This window comes from Callorhinus ursinus, unplaced genomic scaffold, assembly GCF_003265705.2.
Source record: "Callorhinus ursinus isolate GAN/ISIS: 27379988/994484 unplaced genomic scaffold, GSC_fseal_2.0 scaffold2, whole genome shotgun sequence".
Lineage (NCBI taxonomy): Eukaryota > Metazoa > Chordata > Mammalia > Carnivora > Otariidae > Callorhinus > Callorhinus ursinus.
Genome location: NW_027397064.1, coordinates 13,528,790 through 13,539,733, shown reverse-complemented (window position 1 = coordinate 13,539,733; position 10,944 = coordinate 13,528,790).

Here is a 10,944-nt window from a genome sequence, read left to right as displayed (position 1 = left end):
TCTTTCTTTCTTTCTTTCTTTCTTTCTTTCTTTCTTTCTTTCTTTCTCTTTCTTTCTTTTCTTTCTTCTTCTTCTTTCTCTCTTTTAAAAAGATTTTCTTTATTTATTTTACAAAGAGAAGGGGGTAGGTGAGAGAGGGAGAGAGAGAATTTCAAGCAGACTCTCCATTGAGTCTGGAGCTGAGGGCTCAATTTCATGAGCCTGAGATCACGATCCGAACCCAAATCAAGAGTCGGATGCTCAACCGACTGAGCCACCCAGGCAGCCTGAATCACTTTTCAGTTCAGAGTTGTGGAAGCCTGAGTTTGCCTCTTTGCAAACAAGAGTGTTGGTAATACAGTATTTCTGGAAAAGGTGCTCTATTGTTGTCTCCAGGACTTTCAAAACCATAAGGTTTGATGTGTATGCACAGGCAATGATAAAACGTCACCACAGTTTCTGCCTGTCTAATCGTGATCCTAAGATGCCTCCTGATTTCAGAGATTTCTTTTTTAAAATTTTGCTTGGCTTAACTGTATATTTGTCTTATATATGCTGGTTTAAACTTGTGCCATCATTTAAAACTCCATTTTTTCACAATACTGAGTTACACAACTTTTATGTGCATGATTTGTATTTTTAAATAGCATTTGCATCATGTTTAATTTTTACTGTTTTTTTTCAAAGATGAATGAATAGCTAAATGCAATTATATTTGTATTTACCCAACTATACACACATTATGGGAGACTAATCTTTCTGAAACTGAAAACTTTTTGTTAATGTTCTTTAATTTTTGGCACTTAAAAGATCATCACTCAAAAGAGCACATTGTCATTTGATTTGAAAAGGTCAACATTTAAGATAGGACTCTTCATTCACATTAAGCTTTACTTATAGTTGAAATTGGAGTTTAGTTACACATTTGAAAAATGTCAGGGAAAGTTCTTCCACCCAAAATGTCACCCCCATGTATTTGGCTCAATTCTTGAAATTTGATCATTGAGATACATTCCTTTGGGTTAAGGCATAAACTCTCTTTGTACCTTTCATTAAAATACTTCAGGATTGTACCATTTGATCAAAAAAGTAAATTCCATGGGTTTGCCAGATTCTATAATATAGGTTTTAGGCAAATATTGAAAACGGATTTTTAAACTCAGAAATTTTTATTCTTTGTTACACACATATTCTGAGTATATTTGTCTATAGTGAATGGCAGGTTAAGAGGTTAGAGGTTAGAGGTTGACTAAGAAAAAGACAAGCCAGCAATAACATTATGAGGTTATATTCCTAATCTTATATACAATGTTGCATATGTAAATCATGCATAAAATATTAATTCTGTTCATTTGACCAAGTATGAATGGAGATTTTGGGTCCCAGCTAGAATATTATTACAACATTGAGGTTAGACAAAGGTGAACTGGTTGACTGAGCACCCCAAAATTTGGAAGGACAGGAAGGGAGAGGACTCCTGCTAAGGAGAGCCAAGTTGCAACCTTGGCCCTGGAACAAATCCTTGGTCATCCAGAATCTTCCTGGAATCTTCCCATTAGGCTCAGTACTCTATGAAATCTTGTCTAGGTCCTGAGGAAAGAGAAAACAGAGTAGATATCCAGAGAATTTCCCATTAACTACCCCATACAAGATATTGGCAAACAAGGCAGTAGTGCTTTTTTCTCTCCTGCTTCCACATGAGCACCATTTCTAGGGAAGCTGCACATTAATGGTGGTACCCAGTAGAAACACTGGGAATGCCTGGAAGAAGCAATATGGCACCTGGTGGATGTGGAGGATTTGGTAGAGAAAGGATGGACGAGGAAAAATGGTGGCTGTCACAGAGTCCGTGTAAGATACTTTTCTCGAGGATTTTAGTAATACTTGGGAGCCTTTGTAGAGAGCTGTGGTCCAGCAAATGGGAGGAATAGTCAGCAAAATAAGTCATGGAATTTATGTGACCTCCTTTTAAACTGGAAGCTGGTAGGATTCCTTGGGAATAAAGGCTATGTACACATGTATTTATGGCTAACATCATAGTCATTCATGCACTCATTCATCATTCATTCAGTACTTACTGAGGGCCAGAAATTGTTCTAGAAAAAAATACTCAGTATTTTCATGATGGGAGATCTTGAATGTAAATCTTTACCAGATCTTGGCTCATGAAATCAGGATACAGACATATCTTTTCCTTGGGGATTTAGTGGAGTTATCTTTTTAGACAGTAATTTTGGAGGATGGTACAGAGTAATAGCTAAGATTACAGGCTCTGGAGTAATTAGTAATTAGCAAGTTCTGTCCCTTGCTGTGTGGTCATAAGCAAGTTACTCAATGTCTCTGAGCCTCAGTGTTCTCACTTTTGGACTGGGGATAAAAACAGCACCGAACTCATAGAGTTATTGGGATTATTGCAAGAAGTTAAATTAGATCACCTGTAGCAGTTGTATAATAGGTGAACCACCTAAAGGTCTTGAGCCTCTCTATTTCATGCCTACATCTCTTTCCTGAGGCTTTCTCTGAATCTGTAGGAGACCACAGCTCTGAGGTGCTAGGGAATTCATGCCTAAGGAGCATCTCACAAATAATGATGGAAGGGAATGGGTATATAAATACCTCAGCTCCCTCACTTCTCAGGCAGGATAACTGGGAGGCATGTGTTTAATAATGTTTTCTGGCATTTTCCTGTAGACTTAGACTCACTTTCCCTTCAATGGTAACTGACTTGATAATGCATACTTTATTGGCCTGCTTCTCTTCCCTGTCTTATCTCTCTACCCCGTTTCCAGTTTCCCTACACCTGCAGATGAACCACATGCTCTTGAATTTTTGTTTTTGAGTTCTCCTCTGGTTAACCCAAATTAAGAACAATCCATGTAAAGGATTTAGCACATGACAAACGCTCAAAAACAAAACAAAGCCAATAAAAAATTACTAGTTAGATAACCTCTTACTTCTATTTCATCCCCAAAGTTCCAAATTGTTGAATATTATAAAGTGATTCATTGTTCTTTAGAACTTCTTTTTAAACTCTTAACCTCATGGTTTATCTAAGGCAAAAAATTTAATGTGAGATAAAATGATAGCAAATGTGAAAGGTTACTCCCCCAAGCCACAGTTTTGTAACATAATTTTCTCCCCATGGTCTTTTGATATTTTGGTGAATAACCAATGAATTCCATCCTATTTATATTTCTGTATAAATTTAGCTGTTTACAGGATGTTTGCCTGATTAATGAACAGAGAAGAATGAATAATGGAAATATAAAAATGATAATATTATAATGACATCAAAGTACACTTGTGTTATGACATGAATATTAAAGGTCAGGCTGTTCTAGGAATTCTAAATTTGTCTTAGAGGACATTTTAATCCTCAACTAATGGAAAGGTGAACTTCAAACAAAATGACCTTAGACCTTTGTTTTGACTAATAGCTTTGACATAAATTCACATAAACAAAGGGGTTTTTTTTTCTTTCTGTCATTGATTAGTGCTTCTCCAAATAGATTAGCCCCATTATTTGGATAGATTTTATTTGTATTTCCTGCTTGAAAGAAGTGTAAAGAAATAAGCAGCACGCACAAGGGTATTTGAAATATAAAGTGTGTAACTCTTGTCTATATATTTAATTTAATAGGTTGGCTAAAATTAAGGGCTCTGGAGTCAGGCAGCCAGAGAATAAATTCTGGTTCCCTAACTAATGAAATAATTGATCTTGGTCCAATTGTTCAATATTTCTACTTAGCCTCATTTTCTGTATCTGTAAAATGAGAATAAAATAGTGCTAGTCTCATGAGGTCATAGTGAAGGTCAAATGAGATAATACAAGTAAAGCCTGGTACAAAGGAAATGCTCAGTAGGAGTTAGCAATTGCCATTGTTTTTTAAAGGAACTCTTTTTCTTCTACCTTTTCTCCTTCGAAATGGAAAAAAATGAGGGCATGAAAAGTTTGTAAATCCTCTAAAATTTTGTGTATACCTGCTACGGTATGCATATTTGTGCCCCTCCGTCCCATTCACTTGCTGAAAACCTAATGCCCAAGGGGTGGTATTAGGAGGGTGGGGGGAGGGGGCTTTGGGAGGTGGTTGGGTCATAAGGGTGGAGCCCTCATGAATGAGATTAAGGCCCCTATAATTAGTGTCTCAGAGAGCTGGCTTATCCAAGGAGAAGAAGTCTGTGACCTGGAAGAGAACCCTCACCTGACCATGCTGACACCTTGATAGCAGACGTCCAGCCTTGATTTCTGTTGTTTACAAGCCAGCTGGTCTGCAGTATTTTGTTACAGCAGCCCAAATGGATTAGGACAGTATGAAACAACTAGTGTCTGTCTCCAAATTTAAGTCCTTATATTTTTGTGGAAATGTTGATTCAAGAATTACAACATGATAGTTTTTCATAGAAAAAACATTTGATGTACAATATACATGTACATTAGGAGCCACGTTTAGAATCTAGATCCCCCATTTAGTGGTTCCTATAATGCATTTTCTAATATTCCAGGGTATAATTTCTAACATCACAGTATTGCAGTCCTGCTCACTCACATTCATATTTCACCAGAAACTTAAAGAATAATAGCTATTTGTTAGCCCTATTTAAAGTCAGAAAGACAAATGAATATAACCAAAATATAGGTATAATTTGGCAGTCTACACTTACTTTTCTGCTGAAATACTTTACTCAAGATTTCTCCCCAGGTCCATGCTCTCAAACAACCAACATGGGGGTTATGACCTTTCTCCCCTCCCTGTTTCCCTCCCTCTCAGTACTTCATATCTTTCTCTCCCTATGTGTTCCCTATTGTCTCATTCATATTAGAGAACCAAAAAAATTTTGAAGAAACATTACCCAAGGCAGTGTATTGGGAAATATGTATTCATTGACTTTCATGGGTCACAGAAATTGTGCTATTTTAGGAGTGCTCCAGCTAAATAAGAAATCATTTGGTAAAGGATATCAAAGACTCACAAAGCTATTTAGACTATTAAATAGAAGAGAGTAATTATATAAAAATTTACACCTCTCACACTGAGGAAGGGAAATCTAATTATATAAGGTGAATTAGAGGTAGACACACTTAATATCTTCTTTGCTTTATCCTCCATAGAAAGATCAGAGATGGATTATTATTTGGGGACTGATATAGTTTTGAAGGAATAAGAGAGGAAGGAACAAATTTCCTTCAGAGTATCTGGAAAACCTGGGGCACTCAGATCAGTAGGGTCTAGTTCCTTAGATTTTTCCAAGAACTTCAGGGCAGCCAGCCAATATTTCTAAGAAATTCTGGAAAGGGATTGATGTCCTTTCAGAGCAGCAAAGGGAAAGTGTTGGACATATATTTAAGAAAAAAAAAAGGTCTCCTAAAATTTATTGAAAGAATTTTTAAAATAAATTATCCATGACTTGCAGAGGCACAGATGATTAGAAATCAGAAAGTATAACTTTGGTGTTAATAAATCTTTCTGAAGTTAAGTAGTTATTTATGCTGTACTAGTGGGCCATGCAGACAAAGGTAGAGCAGAAGAAACATTTTGCCTCAATTTTCCCATGGCTCGTAACTCATAAACTAGTTAAGAGATGCTGGGATATTGACAGTACTCATGAAATTAACAGCACAACTGATTTTTGTAATACATGGTTACTTATTGCTTGCATGCAATATTTTCTTGCTCCACATTTGGAATGTTAACTCCTAAAATTCAAGTAAGGCAGAACAGCTAAATCAGAATCTCTGAAGGTGGGGCTGAGATATCTGTATTTTGTAAGCTGCACGGGTGGTCCTGGTGCCCAGTGAGGGTTGAGAGCTACTGTCTGAGAGAAAAAGTATTGCAATTCTACACTCCATAGAGGGGAGTAGAGACTGTCAACCAATTGAAAGTTTTCTCTTTGTCCCCCTTGTTTTCCTGCCTTCTCATCTTCAACCATGGCATACCCTGTGCCTATGAGGTAGCTTCTCTCCTTCTGAGGGTCCATGTCCCATTTATCTTTGAGGCCTTAGCTCAATTTCCAACCCTCTTACAAAGCTTACTGCCCCAGCCTTTACTATGCAGCCCCTCCCATGCCTGGACATCTACAGTCTCACTATTCAAAATGTGGTTCATGAACCAGTAATGGGAGCAGCATTGGAGAGTTTATTGGAAATGCAGGTCTTGGACCATACCCCAGACCCACTGAATCAGCAGCTGCATTTTAAGAAGATCCCCAGGGGATGGGTGTGCACATTCAAGTCTGAGGAGCCCTGGTCTACAGTACTTACACTGCTTAGCACTTCCCTGTAGGTTGTCTGGTATAGCTCACAAACTGATTTGTCGGTTGGGCTCATCTTATCAAATAGATTATATGTTCTTTAATGGAAAGGACCACTTCTTATACTTTATTGTTTCTCTCTATAACATTTTGTATATGGACTCACAATGGCCATTAATAATAGTAACAATTTATTGAAATGCAGATTGTGTGCCAGGGAGGATGTCAGATGCTTTATATGAATCATTTTATTGAATCCCCATAGCAATTCTGTGATGTAGGGTTCAATATTCACTGTAGAGGAGAAACTGAGGTTCAGAGGGGTTAACTAAGTTGTGCCAGGCCACAAGGCTGGCAAATGGCAGAGCTGAAATCTAAAGCTATGGCTCTTAACCTCTATGTGAACTGCAACATGCACTCAATAAATTGTTTAATAAATCCAGGCTTAGAAAAAGATGTCATTAATTTAAAAGTCCTATGGGTTTTACTTACAAATGGGAGCTAATAGAGGTCTACTGGCCCATTTAGGATATTTGGCAGGTTTACAAAAATCATTATAGGCAACAACTCTTCTCTCGTCCTTTTTAGCTTTCATGGTAGCATATTATTACATTCTTCATCTGATTTCTCTTCCACCATTTTGTTTCTAGAATGAATCTCATTTGTGTTGTTTAGGGTGGCAAGACTCAATCTGACTTGTTGTTCATCTCTTAGTTGGTCTTATCTAAGAGGCACCTGGTCTGGTTTTGGTAAAGGAGCTGGGGGTGGGGGTGGTGTGCATCTTTGTTTTTCTTTCTATTGTCTTTGTTATCATGACCGCAGTAGCAATGAATAAGAGCATGGACTTTGGTAGCAGCAGGCTTGGGTTTGAATCGTGACCCCATTACTTGAATAATTTATTTTACTCCTCTGCACATTTTCCCCATTTATAAAATGATGCCAATAGTATTTACCTCATAGGGTCATGAAGATAAAATTATTTATTTAAACTTCCTAGGACACATAAATAGTAGCTATGAGATGTTATCAGTGCAAGTCAGACTCCCTGTTTCCTTTGTTTTTGTTTTTTACCTTGTCCCAAGTAAACTTCTGGTAGAAGGCAGACCACCAGGCTGTCAGCCACCCGGAAGACACTGCTTTATTTCTAGTACATTGCACGGGGTAATGTGCATTGTCTTGAATGGGAAATCTTGGTTGGATGTTTCATGGTCAAGATTGAAGATAATAATAGGTCATAATCACATATTTCTCACTTGATCATCTCTCTTCCTTATATGTTAGTGCCAAGAAAAGTTTGACAGATGATAAAGGCAGGGCTCTCTGGGAAGCTGCAGGCAGTCAGGGCATGGCTTAATGGGCTCTTTCCTAGGTGGCTAGCCTCTACCTGGCACAGCATCTGTGAGGCATGCATAGGTATCTATTGAGTGACTGGCTTTGCAAGCAATGCACTGGACATGATTGCTAACCTAAAGTTAACCATGGGCAAGCATCGCAGCATCAGGATAAATTGATTTGGAAAACCAGATTTAGAAATCAGTGCTTTTAGAATACAACTATTCTTCTAGAAGTGGTTGAATTTGGGGCACGTTTCTGAGTTTTAGTAGTCACAGCATTTGGCAACAAACACATAAAATATATGGCTGGATCCCTCATATGTTCTGCAAAGCTAATAATGCTTAGCTTACCTCAAAAGGATACTGTGTAGGTTTGCTAATTAGTGTCAGTAATGAACTTGAGAGCTATCAGTGAGTGCTGAATTAATGTTAATTGTTTGTCAAGAATAATTTGATTCAGATGCATTTTGACGTTCAGTGTTTAAGCATCCAATGTCCTCAGAATTTCAATTCTAGAATTTTTTGGGTGAATCAAGTTAGGCCTTTAAGGAAATTGAAGTCTTTAGTAATGCATATATCTCTGAGGTTCTGCCATCACATATTAGATAGGGTGAAGGGGCAGGAGTACTAGTTTGGGAGCCCAGGAACCTGCTTTTGGTTTCAGTTCTGCAACCATATCATCTTGGGCAACATTCAGTCTCCTGGAGCATCAGCCTCTTTATCTGTAAAATAAGAGAAGTTGACAAGACCTTTTAATCACTTACAGTTTTGAAGTCCATGACCAGGGTTTCCTCTGGGCTTCTACAGTTCAAGAAATTGAAAAATCTCATCCATTTCCATGCTATACAATATTTCAAGAATCCAATATTGTAGCCTGTAATATTAAATATTCAATATATAGAAGTATTTGTGGGTTTATTAGTCCTGGTAATTACTACCACCTGAATTGTATTTTCTATGTAATTTCCAATATTCCTTAGCTGTTTTGGTTGACAACATAGTAATATGGCTCATTGGTCCTCCAATGTACAACAACAATAGACAGAAAAATAAACAAAACCGTTCTTCACTCATGGAGAGGATGTGGAAGATATTAACTAGAGAATATAAGGTACCTATAGTGATTTGTGTTTTCAGAGTACTCCACTCCCAAACGACACTGTTATTTTGTTCCCTCCTTGGTTCTGTTTGTAACTTACAACATATTTGAGGGAGGAAATTATTGCTCATCTAAATGCCAGTACATTTTGTGCCAGTTTAAGTGGAAAGGAATATGTGTTTTATTTCAATTACTATGTACCTACTTCTTTGGGGAAGGCAGGCTACTAAAAATTATGGGCTGGTAAATATTTTCCATTTGTTTCCAAGACTCCAATAAGTGGTATAACACTTCAGGGATCAAGGAAAATTTTCCATTTGGATAATATGTCTCTTGAGCCAAAATTCCATTTGACAATTCAGTTGAGGTCAAGAATTGTGATAAAAATGTTAGTACTTACCTTCTAAAACTGATCACATTTAACAGAAAAGCAGGCTGAATTTTAGTAATGTAGAATATAATCTTAAACTTTTGAAGAATGTTATGAGGAAGCATGATAAGCCTTCTAATTTATTTTTTCTTTAAATTTTTTTATTGTTATGTTAATCACCATACATTACATCATTAGTTTTCGATGTAGTGTTCCATGATCCATTGTTTGTGTATAACACCCAGTGCTCCACGCAGAACGTGCCCTCTTTAATACCCACCACCAGGCTAACCCATCCCCCCACCCCCTCCCCTCTAGAGTCCTATGTTTGTTTTTCAGAGTCCATCGTCTCTCATGGTTCGTCTCCCCCTCCAGTTTCCCCCCCTTCATTCTTCCCCTCCTGCTATCTTTTTCTTTTTTTTTTTCTTAACATATATTGCATTATTTGTTTCAGAGGTACAGATTTGTGATTCAACAGTCTTGCACAATTCACAGCACACACCATAGCACATACCCTCCCCAATGTCTATCACCCAGCCACCCCATCCCTCCCACCCCACCCCAACTCCAGCAACCCTCAGTTTGTTTCATGAGATTAAGAATTCCTCATATCAGTGAGGTCATATGATACATGTCTTTTTCTGATTGACTTATTTCACTCAGCATAACACCCTCCAGTTCCATCCATGTCATTGCAAATGGCAAGCTTTCATTCCTTTTGATGGCTGCATAATATTCCAGTGTGTGTGTGTGTGTGTGTGTGTGTGTGTGTGTGTGTGTGTGTGTGTATACCACATCTTCTTTATTCATTCATCTGTCGGTGGACATCTTGGCTCTTTCCACAGTTTGGCTATTATGGACATTGCTGCTATAAACATTGGGGTGCATGTACCCCTTCGGATCCCTACATTTGTATCTTTGAGGTAAATACCCAGTAGTGCAATTGCTGGATCGTATGGTAGCTCTATTTTCAACTGTCTGAGGAACCTCCATACTGTTTTCCAGAGTGGCTGCACCAGCTTGCATTCCCACCAACAGTGTAGGAGGGTTCCCCTTTCTCTGCATCCCCGCCAACATCTGTTGTTTCCTGACTTGTTAGTTTTAGCCATTCTGACTGGTGTGAGGTGGTATCTCATGGAGGTTTTGATTTGGATTTCCCTGATGCCGAGCAATGTTGAGCACTTTTTCATGTCTCTGTTGGCCATTTGGATGTCTTCTTGGGAAAAATGTCTGTTCATGTCTTCTGCCCATTTCTTGATTGGATCATTTGTTCTTTGGGTGTTGAGTTTGATAAGTTCTTTATAGATTTTGGATACTAGCCCTTTATCTGATATGTCATTTGCAAATATCTTCTCCCGTTCTGTCAGTTGTCTTTTGGTTTTGTGGACTGTTTCTTTTGCTGTGCAAAAGCTTTTATCTTGATGAAATCCCAATAGTTCATTTTTGCCCTTGCTTCCCTTACCTTTGGCGATGTTTCTAGAAGTTGCTGTGGCTGAGGTTGAAGAGGTTGCTGCCTGTGTTCTCCTTTAGGATGTTGATGGACTCCTGTCTCACGTTTAGGTCTTTCAACCATTTGGAGTCTATTTTTGTGTGTGGTATAAAGAAATGGTCCAGTTTCATTCTTCTGCATGTGGCTGTCCAATTTTCCCAACACCATTTGTTGAAGAGACTGTCTTTTTGCCATTGGGCATTCTTTCCTGCTTTGTCAAAGATCAGTTGACCATAGAGATGAAGGTCCATTTCTGGGCTCTCGATTCTGTTCCATTGATCTGTGTGTCTGTTTTTGTGCCAGAACCATACTATCTTGATGATGACAGCTTTGTAATAGAGCTGGAAGTCCGGACTTGTGATGCCGCTGGCTTTGCTTTTCTTTTTCAACATTCCTCTGGCTATTCGGGGTCTCTTCCGGTTCC